Raw genomic sequence first — 25,587 nt, forward strand, 5'->3', positions numbered from 1 at the left:
TCCTAAGGTTGTAATCTATGTTTCCCCATTTGTTTGGTCGTGTTCTGGACTGTTATTAGACTCGCCGGAAAGCTTCGAATCGCCGGCAATGGCTGCGCTGGCAACGTGGTGAAAGGGATGGCAAAAATGTTGAAAGGTCCCTGACCTTTCTGTGTTATTGCAAAGTAGTCCCTGTGTTTTAAAAAGTTCTGTTTACAAAACTCGTAAAAATAGTATTTATGTTTTATTAATTTTCAAAAATAGGATTTCATTTATAAAAATCATTCTAAAAATTGTTTTTAATTTCCAAAAATTCTGAAAATGATTATTTTAATTCCAAAAATTATTTTTAATTCAAAAATAAACCTAAATTAATTAGTTAATTAATTTCAGTTAATATTTAATTGATTAATTGGTCAATTGATTCGAAAATTAATTGATTAATTGATTTAATTAATTATTAATTGATTTAAATTAATTATTTAATTAGATTTATTTATTTAAAAATGATTTAAAAATTTCGAAAAATAGTTTCGAGCTTTAAAATATTATTTTAAATTGGTTTCAAGGCTCGATAATTATTATAAAATTGTTTTGAAGCTAGAATTGGCCAACCGTACCCTGTTTATTTCTTTAAAATTGATCCAACGACCCGTTTTAATTCCGAAAAATATTTTAAAAATCATTTTAAATACCCGAAAGCCTGTTTATGACCTGAGACTCCTTTATAAATGATATGTCATTGATTATTTGAAGTGTTTTGTGTTATATGTGACTTGTTGTTTGCTGTCGATCTATATGTTCGATGTTTACTTGTCTATAACGTAACTTTCAATCCGTTAATCGGATTTGGGTGAAACGAAGGGTAGATAGAAGTGTGTATCGAATAGAATTGTATAAGCTGAGTATTGATAGATGCTTATGATATGTGAGCAGAAGAGGCAAGGCGTAGGAAAGGGAAACAGATAGTCGGGGAGTAGATAATTGTGATTAGAAGTTAGTGCAGTATAGCAAGCTAGTACCAGGCAAGTGTTCTGAACTTTCTCGAGATATATTGTAGTTGATTGATAGTCCTGTTTTATATTGCAAGTGCTTTGAAGCACTAAACCCTGAACCCTGATTCCAGTTATTGATCTTGAGCCGTAAACCATATTCTTTCTAAACCAGTGATTGTTGTACACCCAGATACGAACCACAAATATACGATACTACTCCACAAATACATACAAACTAAATACCAAACACTGAATCAAATTACTTACATAGGCAAACCATTATACCTTATGCTTTGAAAGACCAAATCCTTGAAACCTTGAAATGTTGATTCCTTTGTTATACAATTCTTTCATTACCTAACAGCCAAGCTTTGAAATTGCCATAGTGATCCTTTGTGAAGATTGAAACTATTTCATTATCAAACAACCAATGTTGTTTATGATTCTGTTTATTGCTTTACATTGTTTATTCTGTTATTATAGAATTGGATTATTTTTACAAAATTGTGGACCAGATTCGTGGTCAGACCATATTAGTGGTCAAGTTAGGCCAATGTGTGCCTTGGATCCAGTAGTTACAGCAGTGTTATGTGCTTTGCTCGGGGTTAGTGCATGACTGATTAGCAGCCTAACCTTGGTTTTTAAAATGAAAATATAATATTCAATTATAAATCATAATTCATTGTTCACTTGATATCATAACCCTTTTTCACTTGATGACCATTATTCTCAGTCTTGTCATTGTGACTTGCTGAGCTAGTTAGCTCATTTGTGCGATGTTGTTTATGTTCTTTTCCAGTTAAAAAGGAACTAGTTGGTAGCGAGGATCCCCAATCCAGTGCGAGAGATAGGGGTCCAGGTTAATCGAGTTAAGCTAGCAGGCATCTTTTGAGATAATTTAAGTTTGTAAAAGTTTGTAATAATGTTTAATACTCAGTTTTGAGTTTAAATAGTTGGGATTTGGACGGTTTTTAATATAAGTGTGTGTTTGGCTTGTGTGCATACTTTAACCTATTGCGGTCCGTGGTAGTTGGTAAGTAGGGTCGCTGCATATTATTATTATATTTGTTATTGTTATAAGCAGGTTATAAATAAGGTGTGTGTGTGGACCCCAAACTTCTGACCCAGGTTTGGAGGGCGCCACAGGTTTGGTATCAGAGCTACAGGTTATAAGTCACTGACACAAGCCTAGGTTGATGGGAATGGGTAGAGGGTTAGGATCAGAAGTAAAAAAATAGAAAAACAGAACGTCGAGAGGTTGAGTGCTACGGTATAATAGGTATTAGTATGATTCGCGTCATGGTTTGAGATTCTTATATTGCGATATGATTTCAGATAGCAGCGATGGCCGGCTCTTTCATCCCCATATCAGCTGATCACTCAGAGCCTTCAGTTGGTGTACCATCTTCAGATCCACGTCCTATTGTTCCACCAGTGTTGGCTATTCTACCCCCACCTGTGTTGCAGCCCATACCACTACAGGCTATTCCACCCCCAGGCATGAGGCCACCTATCAGAGGACCCCCACCAGCTGATTCAGATTCCACTGGGCATTCAGTTGCGAGTGCCCCATTCCAGTCTACATTGCATCCAGTTCCTTTTTACCGGTATGAGGCTCTTTTGTTGGAGCGTGATTCCTTGTTGGCCCAGATCCGAGAGCTGCAGCATATCATCATGAATACAGATGTTGATCGTAGTACGAGGGAGCTTCGAGAGGAGATCCATGTGACATGGAGGATTCTTGAGGCTAGGCTACATAGAGCTACCCTACCTGGCCGAGGCCCTGATGCACTTATGGGATGGGCTAATAAAGTGATGGAGGACTTAGAGAGGCTAGGAGGACCAGAGTTTCCTTGGAGTTGAGCCAGAGATCCAGAGATGGAGATGATGATCAGAGCTGTTATGGTTGTGTACTATGTACAGTAGTGTGTAGTATGTATCAGTAGACTTTTGGGTTGTATTTATAGACTAGATCTGCTGACTAGTGAGTAGGTTGTTGTATCCTTTTGCTTTTACTTCTGAAGCGTCTTTACGCTTGTACTACCTAAAACTTTTGATCTATATATATCAGTACCTTTTCCTTTCCAGCATTGTCATTTATTTTACTGCACCTGTTTTACTTTACCTTATTTATTGCACCAGTTATACCCCTGTGATACCATGTACCCTATTCCCAAAACTGTTTATATTCTGTAAAGAAGCTTGCAATTTACTAAGTTCAACTGTTACAACTGTTTTCAAAAAGAGATATTTCTGTTTTACCAAAACTTTTCTTTTATGCAAAGGATTTGATTTAAAAGCTAAATAAGTTGTTTGATTCTTTACAGAAAAATGCCTCATAGAAGAAATACCCGCACCAACACCCAGAATGAAGAAACCAACAACAACAATAATAATAACCAAGATAATACAAACCAGAATGTGAACCCAGGACACATAGACCCAGCATTAGCTCGGATTCTCCAAATCTTGGCCCAACAAACAGTTCACCCGGCACAACAACAACAAAGACAGACCAATCCCCAGGTAACTTTTAAAACTTTTCAGGCAGTAAACCCACAAGAATTCAAGGGTTCCTTAGAACCGATTGAAGAAAATATTTGGTTAAAGGAAATAGAGAAGTCATTTGCTTTAGTGAAAGTAAAGGAAGAACAGAAGGTTGAGTTTGCAAGCTATTATTTGAAGAATGAAGCCACCTATTGGTGGGAAACTGTGAAGACATTGGAAGGAACATATGTTATTACTTGGGAAAGGTTTAAGGAATTGTTTTTAGAAAAAGATTTTCCTCAGTTTGTTCAGGATCAGATGGAGCTAAAGTTTTTAGAGTTAAAGCAAGGAAATATGTCGGTGGCGGATTATGAGAGTAAGTTTGAAGAGTTGTTAAGGTATGTGCCGTCATATGTGGATACTGATAGAAAGAAGGCTAAGAGATTCTAGCAAGGTCTGAAGCCATGGATCAGAGGGAAGGTAGCCATTTTTGAGTTGGATACTTATGCAGGAGTGGTACAGAAAGCCATGATTGCAGAGACAGAGAGTGAGATGTCATAGAAGGAGAAGGAAAGTAAGAAGAGAAAGTCCGAAGGGAATGAAGGTTAGTCACAACCAAGGAAGTTTCCAAATTTTAAGAAGGGCAAGTTTCAGCCAGGGAGAAATTTTAACTTCAGAAGGCAAAATGCAGGCGACGGAGGCCAAGGCAACCGTCCAGCCAATGTAAATAAGCTGAATCAGTTAAGGTTAACTTTTCCAGATTGTCAGGTATGTGGGAAGAAGCATGGAGGAGTTTGTAACAAGTTGAATGTAGTTTGTTTCAAGTGTAATAAGAAAGGGCACTATTCGAGGGAATGCCGAAATCAGCCAACAAGAGAGCCAGCAAACAAGGATCAGCCTATCCGGAATCCAGTAGTGAAGGTTCTAGCCATTGGATTTACGTGATTTAAATGTGGAAAGCTAGGACATATAGCTAGGGATTGCAAGACACCAGCCCCAGTTAGTAATGCATTGAGGATTATGGGCTCTACCCCAGTAGTGAATGAGACCCCAAGGCCTAGAGTTTTTGATATGTCTGTGAAGGACGCTATCCAGGATACTGATGTCATGGCGGGTACTCTTAATAAGAATTCTTTATGTGCCAAAGTGTTAATAGATTCGGGAGCAACTCGATCATTTATTTCTCAAGATTTTGTTAGTAAGTTAAATTGTCCAGTTGAGTATCTAAATTAAATAATGACTCTGGAATTAGAAAATCAAGAATGTGTATCTGTTAATCAAGTCTGTGGGAATTGTGAGATTGAGATTTCCGGTAGTAAGTTTTGTGCAGATTTGATACCATTTAAGTTAGGAGAATTTGATGTTCTCTTAGGAATGGATTGGTTATCTAAGCACGATGCCCAGATAGATTGTCAAAATAAGAAGGTAATGGTGAAGACGCCAGATAAAAGGATAGTAACGTTCAAGGGCCAGAAGCAAGCAAAGAAGTTCTTAACGATGATTCAAGCCAAGAAGTTACTACGACAAGGATGCGAGCATTTCATGGCATATGTAATTGATAGAAGTCAGGAGCCAGCGAAACTTAAAGATATTCCAGTAGTTAATCAATTTCCAGACGTGTTTCTCGATGAGTTACCAGGACTTCCTCCAGATAGAGAAATTGAGTTTGCAATCGACTTAACACCTGGAACAGAACCACTATCCAAGGCCCCGTATAGAATGACGCCCGTTGAGATCAAGGAACTAGCGAAGCAATTGCAAGAGTTGTTAGAAAAAGGAGTAATCAGACCTAGTGTATCCCCGTGGGGTGCACCGGTATTGTTTGTCAAGAAGAAGGATGGAAGCATGAGACTGTGCATCGACTATCGGGAGCTCAACAAGCTTACAATCAAGAATAAGTATCTGTTACCCAGAATTGATGATTTGTTTTACCAATTGAAGGGAGACAAGTACTTCTCCAAGATCGACTTAAGATCGGGGTATCATCAACTAAAGATTAAGCCAGAAGATATATCAAAGACAGCTTTCAGGACGAGGTATGGACATTATGAATTTTTAGTAATGTCTTTTGGATTGACCAATGCCCCGACAACGTTTATAAACCTGATGAACAGAATTTTTAAGGAATATTTGGACAAGTTTGTTATTGTGTTTATAGACGACATTTTGATTTATTCAAAGACAGAAGAGGATCATGCAGCACATTTAAGAACAACTTTGGAGATTTTAAGGAAAAAGAAGTTATATGCTAAATTCTCGAAGTGTGAATTTTGGCTACAAGAGGTTTAGTTCTTAGGACATATAGTCAGTAATGAAGGAATCAAAGTGGACCCAACAAAGATTGAAGCAATTACAAATTGGGAAAGACCGAGAACACCAACAGAGGTAAGAAGTTTCTTGGGATTAGCGGGATATTATCGTCGATTCGTTCAAAATTTCTCAAGGATTACAACACCATTGACAAAGCTTACACGGAAGAATGAAAAGTTTATATGGAACGATAAATGTGAAGAAAGTTTTCAGGAATTGAAGTAAAGATTAATCACGACACCTATTTTGTCACTTCTAGAAGATCAAGGAAATTTCGTAATTTATAGCGATGCTTCTCATAAAGGACTCGGATGTGTTCTGATGCAGTACGATAAGGTGATTACGTATGTGTCAAGGTAACTGAAACCACACGAATAGAATATCCTACTCATGATTTGGAGCTAGCAGCCATAGTTTTCGCTTTGAAAATTTGGAGATATTATCTATATGGAGAAAAATGCGAGATTTACACGGATCATAAAAGCTTGAAGTACATATTCACACAGAAGGAGCTTAATATGAGACATAGGAGATGGTTAGAATTGATCAAAGATTACAACTGTACAATTAATTATCATCCCGGTAAAGCGAACGTTGTAGCGGACACATTGAGTTGGAAGGAAAAGTTAAATGTGTTATCAGTACCCGAAGAAATATATAAGGAATTTCAGAAACTAGATTTGGAGATTAGAGTTTGCAAGCATGATGAAGCAATAGTGTATAGTATGAATTTCCAGCCGGAGTTGTTAGAAAAGATAAAGAAGTGTCAAGAAGAAGTAATGAATCAAGACATAAATCGTTTGGTAGGTGAAGAATTGTGCACGCAAAAGGACGATCAAGGTATTCTTAGGTTTTCTTCTAGAATTTGGATTCCACCAATAACGGAGTTGAAGAATGAAATTTTACAGGAAGCTCATAGTTCAAGGTATTCAATCCATCCAGGGAGTACCAAAATGTACAGAGATTTAAAGGAAAATTATTGGTGGCCAGATATGAAGAGGGAAATTGCGGAATGGGTTAACAGATGTTATACATGTCAGAGAGTTAAAGCAGAGCATCAGAGACCAAGTGGATTACTACAGCCATTGGAGATTCCAGAGTGGAAGTGGGAGCATATTGCCATGGATTTCATAGTTGGATTACCAAGGACAAAAGCTAATCATGATGCCATCTGGGTTATAGTGGATAGACTTACCAAGTAAGCTCATATTCTGCCTATAAATGAAAGATTTTCACTCGACAAGTTAGTCCATATGTACTTGAAAGAAATTATAGTTCGTCATGGAATTCCTGTGTCTATCATATCCGATCAAGATCCAAGATTTAATTCAAGATTTTGGAAGAGTTTTCAAGAATGTCTGGGAACGAGACTGAATATGAGTACGGCGTACCATCCACAAACGGACGGCCAGAGTGAAAGAACGATCCAGAAAATCGAAGACATGTTACGTGTTTGTGCTATTGATTTCAAAGGAAGTTTGGACGAGCATTTACCCTTGATAGAATTTGCTTACAACAACAGTTATCACGCCAGTATTGGGATGCCACCCTATGAAGCCCTTTATGGATGCAAATGCAGATCTCCAGTGTATTGGGACGAGGTAGGAGAACGCAAAATACTTGGACCTGAATTAGTACAGCAGACGAAGGAAGTTGTTGAAGTTATCCAGAAGAGATTGATAGCAACACAAGATCGTCAAAGGAAGTATGCAGATCAATCAAGAAAAGATATGGAATTCGAAGAAGGAAATTTGGTATTACTGAAAGTATCACCATAGAAGGGATTAACGAGATTCGGAAACAAAGGAAAACTGAGCCCAAGATATGTTGGACCTTTTGAGATTTTAAAGTGTGTTGGCAAAGTAGCTTACGAGTTGGCGTTACCTCCGCACATGGAGCACATTCCCAATATTTTTCATGTATCGATTAGCACATTCCCAATGTTTTTCATGTATCGATGCTTAAGAAGTATAATCCAGACTCCAGGCATGTAATAGAATATGAGCCAATAGAGCTTCAAGCAGATTTGTCATATCTAGAGAGTCCGATAGAAATTTTAGAGGAAAGAGAGAAAGTATTGAGAAATAAAGTGGTAAAGTTAGTAATAGTATTGTGGAGAAACCCAAAGGTTGAAGAGTCAACCTGGGAGCTAGAAAGTGATATGAAAGAAAGGTACCCTCATTTATTTTCTTAGGAGATTCTGAGGACATAATCCTTTTAAGGGGGAAAGATGTAATATCCGGGATATATCATGTAATTATTTTTGCTAATAGATAATTATTATGTATGTTTGGATGTTTAAAAATAATATTAATTGAGTATTTTAATTTTTATATGTCCAAAATAAAATATAGATAATTATCATATCTTCCTAATTATTTTTATGTTGATTTATGATTTTATAGGAAATATATGGATTTTATAAAATCTTTTTCAGAGTATTTAAAAAATATTTTATACAATCGGGAACCGACCAACGTCATCCGTTTTTACGTTTTTATAACCCGAAACTCTTCCACGAACTCCTTCCTAACCTAATTGCAATATTCCGAGCATTTTCCATGTTTTGACTCTTCGGTCCGGCGTACGGTTTGTCCTGTGCGGGTCCCGGCGCAACATTTTCGATACATTATTCATTTCGGTAAATCAATAAAACTCGTATTTTCCATAAACGGGATCTTTTTATTAAAATATCATAATTATCACCTCGTAATACGTGTAACCAGGCGCTGAGACCAAGACCGCAGTACAAATTGTATTGATTTGGATAATTATCCCGAAAACCGGTACCATTTGGATCAGTTTTTCAAAATAAACGTACCATTTTGTATCTGGAATGATCCAACGGGATACTAATTTTCCGTAATTATAAACAGCCTTTACTTTATTTTATTTCGTACCAGAAATCATTTACAAACAGTATTTACAGAGTTTTTACAGAGAAAATACTATAATTATAAACTGTTCTTCGTAATCAAACACAAATTCGGAGGCGTTACCGATATCGGATTAAGGCGTGCATATACTCGAATCGAAGCTTGAAAAATTTCCTATCTGATTCTGCCATCAATTTCAACCCAGAATCAAAGGGTAATTTCCTATAAACTGATTTTTATTCGAATTATTAAGAGTTAAAAGTATGAATTTTTGTTCGAACTATTGTTTGGATGATTTGATGCTTGCATGTTGTAGATCTTTTCTTCCTGATCATTTTGGTATGTCATATGATCGATTTGGAGTTCAATAACATGTTCAAATTAGGGTTTGATTCTCGAATTGTATAATTAGGGTTTATATTCGTTTGAATGTTCTTGATTGAATTTTGGGGTTTCTTATTTAGGGATTATTAGATGTTCTAAAGGGGTGGGTTTTGTTCCCCTTGAAATTTGCAATCTATTCATATATAGCACATTATCAGACGATTCCTGGATCGAACGAAGTTGTCGTTTGAAGTTTCTCCGGATTTTATATAAACTCGCCGGCGGCGAGTTTTCCTCGGGTTATTACGATCGATTTATAGCTTGTTTGATGGAATAAATTACATGAATAAGTTCCTAAGGTTGTAATATAAGTTTCCCAGTTTGTTTGGTCGTGTTCTGGACTGTTATTAGACTCGCTAGAAAGCTTCGAATCGCAGGCAATGGCTGCGCCGACGACGTGGTGAAGGGGATGGCAAAAATGCAGAAAGGTCCCTGACCTTTCTGTGTTATTGCAAAGTAGTCCCTGTGTTTTAAAAAGTTTTTAAAAATAAGATTTCTGTTTACAAAACTGGTAAAAATAGTATTTATGTTTTATTAATATTCAAAAATAGGATTTCATTTATAAAAATCATTTTAAAAATTGTTTTTAATTTCCAAAAATTCTGAAAATGATTATTTTAATTCCAAAAATCATTATTTTAATTCCAAAAATTATTTTTAATTCAAAAATAAATCTAAATTAATTAGTTAATTAATTTCAGTTAATATTTAATTGATTAATTGGTCAATTAATTCAAAAATTAATTGATTAATTGATTTAATTAATTAATTATTAATTGATTTTAATTAATTATTTAATTAGATTTAATTATTTAAAATTGATTTAAAAATTCCGAAAAATAGTTTCGAGCTTTAAAATATTATTTTAAATTGGTTTCAAGGCTCGATAATTATTATAAAATTGTGTTGAAGCCAGAATTGGCCAACCGTACCCTGTTTATTACTTTAAAATTGATTCAACGACCCGTTTTAATTCCGAAAAATGTTTTAAAAATCATTTAAATACCCGAAAGCCAAATTATGACCCGAGACTCCTTTATAAATGATATGTCATTGATTATTTGAAGTGGTATATGTTATATGTGACTTGTTGTTTAACTGTCGATCTATATGTTCGATGTTTACTTGTCTATAGCATAACTTTCAATCCGTTAATCGAATTTGGGTGAAAAGAAGGGTAGATAGAAGTGTGTATCGAATAGAATCGTATAAGCCGAGTATTGATAGATGCTTATGATATGTGAGCAGGAGAGGCAAGGTGTAGGAAAGGCAAATAGATAGTCGAGGAGTAGACGGTTGTGATTAGAAGTTAGTGCAGTATAACAAGCTAGTACCAGGCAAGTGTTCTGAACTTTCTCGAGATATATTGTAGTTGATTGATAGTCCTGTTTTATATTACAAATGCCTTGAAGCACTGAACCCTGAACCCTGATTCCAGTTATTGATCTTGAGCCGTAAACCTTATTCTATCTAAACCATTGATTGTTGTACACCCAGATACGAACCGCAAATATACGATACTACTCCACAAATACATACAAACTAAATACCAAACACTGAATCGAATTACTTACATAGTCAAACCATTGTACCTTATGCCTTGAAAGACCAAATCCTTGAAACCTTGAAATGTTGATTCCTTCATTATCCAATTCTTTCATTACCTAACAGCCAAGCTTTGAAATTTCCATAGTGATCCTTTATGGAGATTGAAACCATTCCATTATCAAACATCCAATATTGTTTATGATTCTGTTTATTGCTTTATATTGTTTATTCTGTTATTATAGAATTGGATTATTTTTATAAAATTATGGACAAGATTCGTGGTCAGACCATATTAATGGCCAAGTTAAGCCAATGTGTGCCTTGGATCCGGTAGTTAGAGCAGTATTGTGTGCTTTGCTCGGGGTTAGTGCGTGATGGATCAGCAGCCTAACCTTTGTTTTTTAAAATGAAAATATAATATCCAATTCTAAATCATAATTCATTGTTCACTTGATATCATAACCCTTTTTCACTTGATGATCATTATTCTCAGTCTTGTCATTGCGACTTGCTGAGTTAGTTAGCTCATTTGTGCGATGTTGTTTATGTTCTTTTCCAGTTAAAAAGGAACCGGATGGTAGCGAGGATCTCCAATCCAGTGCGAGAGCTAGGGGTCCATATAACGACTCATGTATTTTTATATTATTTAAATGCGTAATTATGGAATTATTAAATGAATAATATTTGTGTATAGCTTCTGTAAGCTATGGGTTGTTTTATTTTTATTTGTGTAGGTGATTATGGTGTACATGATTGTTCGTGTAATTAATTATTAAGTATACTGAATTGTTTTCGCTTTTAAAAGTGGATTTAATACAAGTTTATTTGTGTAAATATTTGTAATTAATCTCAATATTTATTTTTGGATTTTATAAAATTCAGAAATCAATATTTCATTAATTATTTAGCCCTGTAAGATTTTCTGATTACATTTATTTGTAAAATCTGTATTTAATTCCCGAATTCTTCAAAAATTATGAAACTCATATTTATGTAAGTTTGGAATATTCCGAGAATTTTAAAATTATTTTGGTAATTTTAGGGATTTATTTCACCCGCGCGTCGATTCGTTTAATTGATAAAAGCGGGTACAAATTGCATTTCAGAAATTATTCTAAAATTATGAAATTTATGTTTTCACAAACTTCGGGATATTTATGATATTCTAAGACTATTTTTGTAAATTTTGGATATTATTTTATGTGCACCTCGGTTCGGTAATTTTGACCGTCAGAATAAATCGGGACTTAAAACCCTCGTAGTTATCTCAAAGGCCACGTGTCAAAATTCTATAAATTGTTATACACGTGTTTTACTCAGAGAAGGGTAGATATAGTAAGGAATTAATTCTCTCATTTCCTCCTTGCATCTCTTTCTCGACAATCTCTGTAGCATCTCTCTCTCGGCTGTTTTTTTTCCCATTTTCTCCCACTCTATGTCTCTGTTGCTTGCTACCTGTTAAGTGGGTTATCCTCTTCTCTCCCGGTAAGCAGTCGTGGCAACCGAAATTCCAGCGAGGACGATTGTTTCCATTTGATTTCTATTCGTTTGTATATACATATGTGTATATACTTGTATATATTTTTCAGGGTGTACAGGAATTGGTCAGGTGCTAGTGTTGTGGCTCTGTTACTTCATTTTTTTCTCGGTTTCCGTGGGTTTTTCGGCAACCGCGCGTATGCGCGTGTGGTAGGGGGGTTTGTTGCAATGTTCCTGTTGTCTTGCCGATTGTAATTTTGGAAAAATTATGATATTTAATTCGTGCGGGAAAATGATTTTTATTGACTGATTTCGTGAAATAAATCATTCATGCGGGAAAATGATTTTTAATAATCGGCGGAATTTCATGTTGGAAACCCGAGAATTAATCGGGTACCGTGAAATTTTATCGCCGTCGGCGATGAACCTCGGCGAGCCGACGGTGGACGGTGATGACGTTGTTCTGAGTCCTACAAATAAATAAATATAAAATACGAGTATAAATATAAGATGTAATAATAATAATTAGTTGGTTAAATCGATGTTTGGGATTTGTGAAATGGATTTCGGTTGTACTGGTGAAATGAATTGTTGGATTGTTTGTTGTTGTGATTTGACGTCGAGTTGTTCGACGGGTAGGCCGATAAACAGTGGAGGTGCTGCCCGAATTTTTGGAAATTATTTTAGAAATTCGGGACATACCCTGTAATTATCGGTACATCGAGCGAGTATATATATATATATTGTGCGAGACCTGATTGTATATTGAGATGAATGTTCTGTCAAAACCCAATAACCCTAATTTCCTAAAATGACGAGTACACGTATTTTCTGAGAACGAACACTAAACCGATTTTGAGAACGTGAACCCTACTTATTGTGTGTGTTATTATAATATGTGTAATTACAAGTCGGGTTTGAATATCGTTGGGTAGAATTGGTATCGAGGATATGTCAAGCATACCTAGACGTCTAATGTAGGCTATTTCGGCTCTATAGGTTCTAGTCGAAGGACTCAAGAATTGAAGTCGAACTAAAGATAACCTAGTGATCAGTCGACAAACGTAGCGAGGTTCCAAGCGAAGGACCGGAACGTTGAAGTCGGATCCATGATAGTCTGATAGTAAGGCGATAAAGCCGAGCGTCCAAGTTAGTCCAAGGTCAATCAGTAATAGTGGTAAAGCTCTGCAAGGCAAGTACCCCTGACCATTCTTTTATGGTTCAGTATATGTGAATAGCTAATATTTTAATCTCGTAATGGAACAGAAATATTTTAAGTTATGTATCCCCTGTATTTGAAAATGTTGTTTAAAATTATGTTTTGGGGAAAAGTAACTTCTGAAAACACCTATCTCTAAACGTGATTAAAATGAAAAGAGGATTTGAATAGTGTGCTGTGACAGAATTGATTTTGAAAAGAGATAGGTAAAGAGTGATTTTGGAAACCGGATAAAACGAATCAGATATTGGATAACATTGCGTAAGTGGCTAATTTGGTTGCGCGCATTACATAACCGATTAGTCCAACATAGATAATCAGAGACCTAGCTAGTCTCTGCGGATCCGGTGATTTTGTGTGAAAGCCCGATCAGCTTTCCTAGACATTTTGTGTAATAGTCCGACCAACTATCCTAGATAATTTGTGTGGAGGCCTGATCAGCCGTCCCTAGATAACATCCAATACATATCTGATTGTAATTTTATGATTCCAGTAATGAAATAAATGGTTTTGGGTCCTCGTAACGGGACAGATGGTTTTATGGTTCCTATAATGGAACGGAAGGTTTATAAATGAAAATGGCATGCTAAAATTGAACTATGGTTTTTATGCACAGCACACGACTATTGATCTTGTATTACAGAGCATGCTAGTTTTGATATCCAGTTTATACTTGTTTTACACGTTTAAGGCAAGATATGAATTCTGTTCCTATAACTGCTTTACTTTAAACTGTGTTACTTGTTATTCATATAGTGGTGCTGCTGAGCAAGCAATTGCTCACCCATGCAGAATATTTTATATGTATTGCAGATGCCTAAGAGATTCGTGCGCGGTAGTCAGGGCAGAGTTCCAACTCCTTTCGTGTCAAGCTCCTCTGAGATAGTTGTGTTCAGACCAGATGATGTCTGTTGAGTTGCTGCATTAAATTAATGGTCAGGATTGTGTAAGGTAATTTGGGTTATGTTAGTTGAGTAACCTAAGTCATACTTAAACCTGGAAAAGGTCTTGGTAAAGGGGTCGTAGTTATGTATTATTAATGGATTTTGATTGTTATTATTGTTGTCGATGACGTCAACTCCTGACCTCGGGGTTGAGGCTGTTACAGTTGGTATCAGAGCTACAGGTTTGAGTCCCTAATTTAGGTTATGGGTAGAGTCAAAAGAGTGAAGAAAGGTTTATAGATAGATGTAAGTCAGCAACTCAATCAGAGGAGTGAGTCTATGAGTTTAGTTAAGGGTTTCAGAAGCGTAACCCTGACGTTTATTAAGGATTGACTAGAACTGCCCTAACCTGGAGTACATATTCTTCGCATATGTATTATTAGTAATGTTTTATAAAGATTTCTAATTTTCCCTCGATAAAACGATTTTGATTGCGAAGATTCAGCATCATGCGGGCTCTTGTTGTGTCATTTGAGAAGACGCCAATGTTATTTCTAGATATCGCATTTTCTGTGTCAAGGAATGTTATTGGACTGATTGTGTGATCTGAGTTCGGATAGCGTGATAATAGTTAGGGGCTGTTATGACAACTAAATTGGTAGTGAATATGGATTAGAATGGGAGGTGATATCTTTGAACTCTTTTATTTCCTACCTTGAAATGTATTCTATCTCCAGAGTAATTGTTTCTTATTCTATAAGTTGTTTATCTTTCTTGTGAGAAAGTTGTGAACCCGAGGTAAGCTACTTAGGGTTTTGCTGATCCCCTTACAAATCAGATTCTTTCCTTTCTATTTATGAATTTCTTATCTGAATATTGTTTTAGAAAAGTTAAACCGTGGAAGATGGGTCAATTGTAAGAGATAAGAAGTCGCCTTGGGAAGAATGGTTGATTGAACCTCAGGCTAGTGCGTTAGCCAAGTCTATGATTCTTAAGATTAATTTGACTTACCAGTTTACCCTTCTTGGGTGGTGCCTAGGATAGCCCGTCTAGCTTTGCGGTATATGAAATTTGTTAATGTTGTATTTTAATGGTGCTAAAAGGTTGCTCGGTTGTTGTTGTATTGAGGAAGCATACCATAATGCTTAGTACCTTTATATTCCAGTTTTCTGCGCTGTTGTTGATTCTGCTACTGTTATCGTTGCTATTGTTGCTAATGTTGATGACCTAGATATCTTTTATAAATGGAACCTGAGAATAGGGACATGGGTGCTTTAATTGGACAGCATTTTCCTGACACAGGTGCACCGTTTGAACGGTGATATTTTGTTATACATTCTCATTATGTTTTTGAATAAATTCCCTGTTATATTTCAGGAAAATACCACCCAAGAAAGCTATCCAGTCTAAAGAAAATAGTAGTAGTTTGGCGGAGGTTCCAGTTATAAATGAAATTCTAGACTTGTTGCACCAGCAACAGCAACAACAGTTGCAGTTAATCCAACAGATTCAGCAGCAACAACATCAACAAGGAAAGCTAAACCAAACTACTAGTTTTAAATCCTTTCAGTCTGTTAAGCCCCTAGAGTTCAAAGGCGAAGTGGATCCTGTTGTTGCCATAAATTGGCTGAAGGAAATGGACAAGGCATTTACCCTCATGCATGTAAATGATGATCTTAAGACTGATTATGCGAGTTACTTTCTTAAGAATGAAGCAAATTATTGGTGGGAATCCACTCGAGTGTTGGAAGGAGAAGACCCTGTTTCTTGGGCATGATTTACAGAATTATTCTTGAAAAAGTATTATCCCTATGGTTTAAGGAGTCAGTTGGAAGTCGAGCTTCTAGAGCTGAAATAAGGTGAGAGAAGTGTGCTGGAGTATGAGGCCAAGTTTACAGAATTGGCCCGATTAGTTCCTGAGTATGTAAGTATGGAGATTCAGAAAGCAAGGAGGTTTTAGCAAGGGTTGAAGCCTGAGATTCGCAGATGAGTTGTGGCATTGTAACTCAAGACATACTCGTCTATGATTCAGGCCACCTTGGTAATGGAAAGTGACCAGAAGTTGGCTGTTAAGGAAGAAAGTGATAAGAAAAGGAAGTCAGAAGGTGTTAAGGACAAGGTAGACCAAGGAGAATCCAGTCAGGAATTTGAGAATCGGTCTGGCCAAACCAGGAGTAAGAGATTCTGGAGACAAAGTTTATTTCGGACTAGGTCTAGTACTACTTCAGTTGCTTCCACTCCAACTCAGTCAGTCAAGTCAGCAGTGGATTGTAAGTCCTGTGACAGGAGACACAGTGGTTCGTGCAAAAAGAATGTGCAATGTTTTAAGTGTGGACATTGATGGAATTTACAGATGAGCGGAAGCGTGAAATAACAATTTATTCCGTAAAAACCATATACCGCACATATAGAAAAACGTATAAAAGGAAAAACTGAGGAATCGAAACCATATCTCATGAATCGAAGCTTTATAAAATTGGAGTGCTAGCAGCTCCTCAGTGTATGAAGCACTCTACCGGTATCCACCAAGAACGATCCGCTTCGATGAACCTTTTATAAAACCTAGCTTTTATGAAATGGAGTTTTTGGGGGAAAGGAGGAGAGGAAGAAGATGGAGGCTAGGGTTTTCACAAAACCAAAATTATGTGAATAGAATGAGCCATCTCATTCTATTTATAGGGCTCTCCTAGGGTTTTATAATATATCTTTATATATATTAACCCCCACATTTTATCTTCATAAAATGCTTTAATAATAATTAAAACTATTTTAATCATTATTTCTTTTTCTTAACTATTTAGAAAATAATTCTCTCTCTCATTATTTCATCAAAGAAAATATTCTTTTATGGTGTGACCCTGTAGGTTCAATATTATGACGGTAGTAGAAATAAATAATAATAAACTTTTATTAATTATTTACATGAATACTAAAATTCACTAAATATAATTAACTGATTAATTATATTTATTCTACATCGTGAGTGATGCTTCTCAACATATCACGACTATCCGGATAATATGAATTCACTGCTTAGAATATCAAGAACCTGTTAGTGACTAGTTACCGTACAATGAATTTCTTATACCCTTATAATATCCCGAATAAATACAAGGCATGGATCTCGTGTCAGGCCTATCAAATTTAATCATATGATTTCTTATTCATAATGCAAAGTTCATATTAATGCAAATTAGAAACTCCTTTCTAATTTCATACACTCTGGCCAGAGATTCCAGGACTCGCATACTAAGAATAACACAGGATATTCTCTTCCTATACTGGAAGGGGTAGATCCTCTATTGACGTTAACTATCTCTATACACAAATCCCTATTCCCAGAATAGACCTAATGGATGTCCTTGAGACTAAGGACTAAACCAAAGCACATTTCATTATATAAAAGATACCTTTAATGATCTCAAGTCTAAGGACACTTGTACAACTATCACTCAGTGAATAACTATTGACACGTGAGTAATCTCCATTAGTTGTTCAACTTATCGAGTCATGTTCAATGAACTTATTCCCTAATAAGCACCTACATACCAGCTATAGTGTCACCACACAAATGCCTATGAGAACAGACATCCTGCTGAAGGGAGCATATGGCGCCCTCCAAACCCGGGTCAGAAGTTTGGGGTCCATACACACACCTTAATTATAACCTGTTTATAACAATAATAAAGATAATAATAATATATGCAATGACCCTACTTACCAACCACCACGGACCGCAACAGGTTAAAGTATGCACACAAGCCAAACGTACTAATATATTACAAACCGTTCAAATCCCAACTATTTCAAACTCAAACTGAGTATTAAATATTATTACAAACTTTTACAAACTTAATTTATTCCAAAAGAAGCCTACTAGCTCCGCTTTCTCAACCTGAACCCCTAGCTCTCGCGCTGGACTGGGGATCCTCTTTACCAATTGGTTCCTTTTTAACTGGAAAGAATATAAACAATATCGCACAAATGAGCTAACTAGCTCAGCAAGTCACAATGACAAAACTGAGAATAATGATCATCAGATGAATATGGTTATGATATCAAGTGAACAATGGATTATGATTTAGAATTGGATATTATACTTTTAATTTAAAAACCAAGGTTAGGCTGCTGATTATGATCACGCACTAACCCCGAGCAAGGCACACAACATTGCTCTAACTACTGGATCCAAGGCTCACATTGGCCTAACTTGACCATTATATGGTCTGACCACGAATCTGGTCCACAATTTTATAAAAACAATCCAATTCTAACATAATAACAGAATATGCAATAATAAACAATAACCAAAATCATTAACAACAATAAATGTTTAACAATGAAAGGGTTTCAATCCTTGTAAGGATCAATAAGGCAATTTAAAAGTTTGGATGCTGGGTAATGAAAGAATTGGATAACAAAGGAATCAACATTTCAAGGTTTCAAGGATTTGGTCCTTTCAAGTATAAGATACCATGGGTTGAGTATATATAATAGTTCATTTTAGTGTTTGGTATTTAGTTTGTATGTATTTGTGGAGTAGTATCGTAGATTTGTGATTCTTGTTTGGGTATACAATAATCAATGGATTAGAAAGAATATTATTCATGGCTCAAGAATAATAACTAAAATCAGGATTTAGGTTTCTGTGCTTCAAAGCACTTGCAATATCACAAGATTATCAAGTACTACAATATCTCGAGAAAGTTCAGAACACTTGCCTGATATTAGCTTACTACACTGCACTCGTTTCCAATCACAACCGTCTTACTCTTCAACTATCTGTTTCCCTTTCTTACGTCTTGCCTCTTCTACTCACATATCATAAGTATCTATCAATAATATACTCATGGAATTCTATTCAACACATACTTCTATCTACCCTTCGTTTTACCCAAATCCGATTAACGGATTGAAAGTTATGCAATAATCAAGTAAACACCGAATATATAGACCGATAGTCAATTAACAAGTCATATATAACACATAATACATCACGTAATCAATGATATATTATTTATAAAGAAGTCTCGGGTCATAAATAGGCTTTCTGGTATTTAAAATGATTTTTAAAACATTTTTCGAAATTAAAACGGGTCGTTGGATCAATTTCGGGTTAATAAACAGGGTTCGGTTGGCCCATTCTGGCTCCGAAATAATTTTAGAATAATTCTCGAGCCTTGGAAATAATTTAGAATAATATTTTAAAGCTCGAAACTATTTTTCAGAATATTTAAATCATTTTTAAATAATTAAATCTAATTAAATAATTAATTAAAATCAATTAATAATTAATTAAATCAATTAATTTTCGAATTAATTGACCAATTAATCAATTATAAATTAACTGAAATTAATTAACTAATTAATTTAGATTTATTTGTGAATTAAAAATAATTTTCAGAATTAAAATAATAATTTTTTAGAATTTTCAGAATTTAAAAATGAATTTTTATATAAAAATAAATAGGAAATATGATTTTTAAACATTTTTAAAACAGGAATCCAACTTTTGCAAACTCTGGAAACTTCAGGGACCTAACTGCATCGTTTTCAAAAGTTGGGGTACTAAACTGTAATTTTCCAGCCCTTCGCCGGAAAACAGTCGGGTTCGCCGGAGAACACGTTCCCGATGTCTTCACCCCACCAACACCTCCAGATCACATCTACACAACACCAGGAACACAACCATGCAATCAATTCATCCTAACAATCCCTGAGTTGGCCGAAATTTGGCCGTGAAGTTTTCCAGTTTCCGGCGAACATCGGAAAACTTCAAAACATAACTCCCTTCTCTACAGACCTCGTTGGTTCATGAAACTTATACGACTAGATTGCAAATTTCATAGAGAATACAACCCACTATAACACAACATCAATCTATCACAGAATAAGAAACCCCCAAATTTCAATTAAGAACATTCATACGGGTTATAAACCCTAATTTTAAAATTCGAAAATCAAACTCAAATTTGAACATGTTATTGAACTCCAAATCAGACGTATGACATATGAAAATCATCAGGAAAACAAGCTCTACAACATGCAATCATCAAATCATACAAACAATCATCCGAACAAAAATTCATATTTTTAATAAAATAAATTCGAAAATAAATAAATTTTTAGAAAAATAACCTTGATTTATGCAGTGAAACAAAGCTCAGAATCTGACAGAACACTTCATATCCTTCGTTTTGGTTACTCAAGCTTTGAAAACAGAAATCGGTAACGCCTTCGTTTTGCTGTTTGATTCTTAGAACAATTTATGTAATTATGACTTTTCTCTGAAAATTATATAATTATCTGTCTGCAAATGATTTTGATACGAAATAAAATACGGTAAAAGGCTATTTATAATTACGGAAAATTAGTATCCCGTTGGATCATTCCGGATATAAAACGGTACGTTTATTTGTAAAAACTGATCCAAACGGTATCAGTTTTCGGGATAATTATCCAAATCAGTACAATTTGTACTGCGGTCTTGGTCTTAGCGCCTGGTTACACGTATTACGAAGTGATAATTGGGATAGTTTAATAAAAAGCTCCCGTTTATCGAAAATACGGGTTTTATTGATTTACCGAAATGAATATTGTATCGAAAATGTTGCGCCGGGACCCGCGCAGGACAAACCGTACGCCGGATCGAAAAAGTCGAAACATGGAATATGCTCGGAATATTACAATTAGGTTAGGAAGGAGTTCTCGAAAGAATTTCGTGTTTCAAAAACGTAATAACGGGTGACGTCGGTTGGTTCCCGTTTTTATAAAATAGATTTTAATTACCCGGAAAAAGGTTTTAAAAATTTCATATGATTCTTATAAATCCATAAACCAACATAAAAATAATTAGGAAGATATGACAATTATCTATATTTTATTTTGGACATATAAAAATTAAAATACTCAATTAATATTATTTTTGAATATTCAAGTACAGATAACACTTAACAATTAGCTCACAGAATAGATGCTGAACACACATAATAATTATATAATAGCAAAAATAATTACACGATATATCCCGGATATTACATCCTTCCCCCCTTAAAAGGATTCTGTCCTCAGAATCTCTAAGAAAACAAATGAGGGTACTTTTCTCTCATATCACTTTCTAACTCCCAGGTTGACTCTTCAACCTTTGGGTTTCTCCACAATACTCTTACTAACTTTACCACTTTATTTCTCAATACTTTCTATCTTTTCTCTAGAATCTCTATCGGACTCTCTACATAAGATAAATCTGCTTGAAGTTCTATTGGCTCATATTCTATTATATGCCTGGAGTCTGGATTATATTTCTTAAGCATTGATATGTGAAAAATATTGTGAATGTGTTCCATGTGCGGAGGTAATGCCAACTCGTAAGCTACCTTGCCAATACACTTTAGGATTTCAAAAGGTCCGACATATCTTGGGTTTAGCTTCCCTTTTTTCCCAAACCTCGTTAGTCCTTTCCACGGTGATACTTTCAATAATACCAAGCTTCCTTCTTCAAATTCCATGTCTTTTCTTGACTGGTCTGCATATTTCCTTTGACGATCTTGTGCGGCTATTAATCTTTTCTGGATAATTTCAACAACTTCCTTTGTCTGCTGCACCAATTCAGGTCCGAGTATTTTGCGTTCTCCTACTTCGTCCCAATATATTGGAGATCTACACTTGCGTCCATAAAGGGCTTCATAAGCTGGCATCCCAATGCTGGCGTGATAACTGTTGTTATAAGCAAACTCTACCAGGGGTAAATGCTCGTCCCAACTTCCTTTGAAATTAATAGCACAAACACGTAGCATGTCCTCGATTGTCTGGATCGTTCTTTCACTTTGGCCATCCGTTTGGGGGTGATAGGCTGTACTCATATTCAGTTTTGTTCCCAAACATTCTTGAAAACTCTTCCAAAATCTTGAATTAAATCTTGGATATCGATCAGATATAATAGACACTGGAACTCCATGACGAACTACGATCTCTTTCAAGTACATATGAACTAACTTGTCGAGCGAAAATCTTTCATTTATAGGCAAAAAATGAGCTGACTTGGTAAGTCTATCTACTATAACCCAAATGGCATCATGATTAGTCCTTGTCCTTGGTAATCCAACTATGAAATCCATGGTAATATGTTCCCACTTCCATTCTGGAATCTCCATTGGCTGTAGCAATTCGCTTGGTCTCTGATGCTCTGCTTTAACTCTCTGACAGGTATAGCATTTGTTAATCCATTCCGCAATTTCCCTCTTCATATCTGGCCACCAATAATTCTTCTTTAAATCTCTGTACATTTTGGTACTCCCTGGATGGATGGAATATCTTGAACTCTGTGCCTCTTGTAAAATTTCATTTTTCAGCTCCGTCACTGGTGGAATCCAAATTCTTGAGGAAAACCTAAGAATACCTTGATCATCTTGTTGCGTGCATAATTCCTCACCTACCAAACTATTTATATCTTGATCCATTACCTCTTTCTGGCATTTCTTTATTTTCTCCAATAACTCCGGTTGGAAAATCATACCGTACACTTTTGCTTTCTCAGGATTGCAAATTCCAATCTCCAATTCCAATTTTTGAAATTCTTTATATATCTCTTCAGGTACGGATAACACATTTAACCTTTCCTTCCGACTTAACGAATCTGCTACAACGTTCGCCTTACCGGGATGATAATTAATCGAACAATCATAATCCTTAATCAATTCTAACCATCTCCTTTGTCTCATATTAAGTTCCTTCTGGGTAAATATATATTTCAAACTTTTGTGATCCGTGAAAATCTCACATTTTTCTCCATACAAATAATGTCTCCAAATCTTCAAAGCGAAAACTATAGCTGCTAACTCCAAATCATGAGTAGGGTACTTCTGTTCGTGTGGTTTCAATTGCCTTGACGCATACGCAATCACCTTGTCGTGCTGCATAAGAACATATCCTAATCCTTTGTAAGAAGCATCGCTATAAATTACGAAATTCCCTTGATCGTCTGGAAGTGACAAAACAGGTGTTGTGATTAATCTCCGCTTCAATTCCTGAAAACTTCCTTCGCACTTGTCATTCCATATAAACTTTTCATTCTTTCGTGTAAGCTTTGTCAATGGTGTTGCAATTCTTGAGAAATTCTGAACGAATCGTCGATAATATCCTGCCAATCCCAAGAAACTTCTTACCTCAGTGGGTGTTCTCGGTCTTTCCCAATTCGTAATTGCCTCGATCTTTGCCGAGTCCACTTTGATCCCTTCGTTACTGATTATGTGTCCTAAGAACTGAACTTCCTATAGCCAAAACTCACATTTCGACAATTTAGCATATAACTTCTTTTTCCTTAAAATCTCCAAAGCTGTCCTTAAATGTTCCGCATGATCCTCCTCCGTCTTTGAATAGATCAAAATATCGTCTATAAATACTATACCGAACTTGTCCAAATATTCCTTGAAAATTCTGTTCATCAGGTCCATAAACGCTGCTGGGGCGTTGGTCAATCCAAAAGACATCACAAAAAACTCGTAATGTCCATACCTTGTTCTGAAAGCTGTCTTTGGTATATCTTCTGGTTTGATTTTCAGTTGATGATATCCCGATCTTAAATCGATTTTGGAGAAATACTTGGCTCCCTTCAATTGGTCAAACAAATCCTCAATTCTGGGTAACGGATACTAATTCTTAATCGTCAATTTGTTGAGCTCCCTATAATCGATGCACAGTCTCATGCTTCCATCTTTCTTCTTGACAAATAATACCGGTGCACCCCACGGAGATACGCTGGGTCTAATTACTCATTTCTCTAACAGTTCTTGCAATTGTTTTGCTAATTCTTTCATCTCAACGGGCGCCATTCTATACGGGGCCTTGGATACTGGTTCGGTTCCAGGTGCTAAGTCGATTGCAAATTCAATTTCTCTATCTGGAGGAAGTCCTGGTAACTCGTCAGGAAATATGTCTGGAAATTCCATCACAACTGGAATATCTTCAAGTTTTGCTGGCTCCTGACTTCTATCGATCACATATGCCATGAAATGCTCACATCCTTGTCATAGTAACTTATTGGCTTGAATCATCGTTAAGAACTTCTTTACTTGTTTCTGACCTTTGAACGTTACTATTCTTTTATCTGGCATTTTCACCATTACTTTCTTATTTTGACAATCTATCTGGGCATCATGCTTAGATAACCAATCCATCCCTAATATAACGTCAAATTCTCCTAACTTAAACGGTATCAAATCTACACAAAATTTACTACCAGAAATCTCAATCTCACAATTCCTACAAACTTGGTTAACAGTTACACGTTCTTGATTTTCTAATTCCACCATCATTATTTCATTTAAACACTCAACTGGATAATTTAACTTACTAACAAAATCTTGTGAAACAAACGATCGAGTTGCTCCCGAATCTATTAACACTTTGGCACATAAAGAATTCACATTAAGTGTACCTGCCATGACATCTGTATCCTGGATCGCATCCTTCACCGACATGTCAAAAACTCTAGCCCTCGGAGTCTCATTCACTGTTGGGGTAGATCTCATAATCCTTAATGCATTACTGACTGGGGCTGGTGTCTTGCAATCCCTGGCCATATGTCCTGGCTTCCCACATTTAAAGCATGTAAATCCAATGGCTGGAACCTTCACTGCTGGATTCCGGATAGGCTGATCCTTATTCGATGGCTCTCTTGCTGGCTGATTTCGGCACTCCCTCGAGTAGTGCCCTTTCTGGTTGCATTTAAAACATACCACATTCAACTTGTTACAAACTCCTCCATGCTTCTTTCCACATACTTGACAATCTGGAAAAGTTAATCTCAACTGATTCGGCTGATTCACATTAGCTGGACGATTGCCCTGGCCTCCGTCTCCTGCATTTTATCTCCTGAAATTAAAATTTCTCCCTGGCTGAAACTTGCCCTTCTTAAAATTTGGAAACTTCCCTGTTTGTGACTGACCCTCACTTCCCTCAACTTTCCTTTTCTTGCTTTCCTTTTCTTTCTGGAACATCTCACTCTCTGTCTCTGCGATCATAGCTTTCTATACAACCCCGACATAGGTATCCAATTCAAAAATAGCTACCTTCCCTCTGATCCATGGCTTCAAGCCTTGCTGGAATCTCTTAGCTTTCTTTCTATTAGTATCAACATATGACGGCACATACCTTGATAATTCCTCAAACTTCCCCTCATAATCTGTTACCGACATGTTCCCTTGCTTTAATTCTAAAAACTTCAGCTCCATTTGATCCTGAACAAACTGAGGAAAATACTTTCCTGAAAACAATTCCTTAAACCTTTCCCAAGTAATAACATCTGTGCTTTCCAATGTCTTCACCATCTCCCACCAATAGGTGGCCTCATTCTTCCGATAGTAACTTGCAAATTCAACCTTCTGCTCCTCTTTCACTTTTACCAAGGCAAATTCCTTCTCTATTTC

The sequence above is a fragment of the Apium graveolens genome, chromosome 6, assembly GCF_009905375.1.
Source record: "Apium graveolens cultivar Ventura chromosome 6, ASM990537v1, whole genome shotgun sequence".
Lineage (NCBI taxonomy): Eukaryota > Viridiplantae > Streptophyta > Magnoliopsida > Apiales > Apiaceae > Apium > Apium graveolens.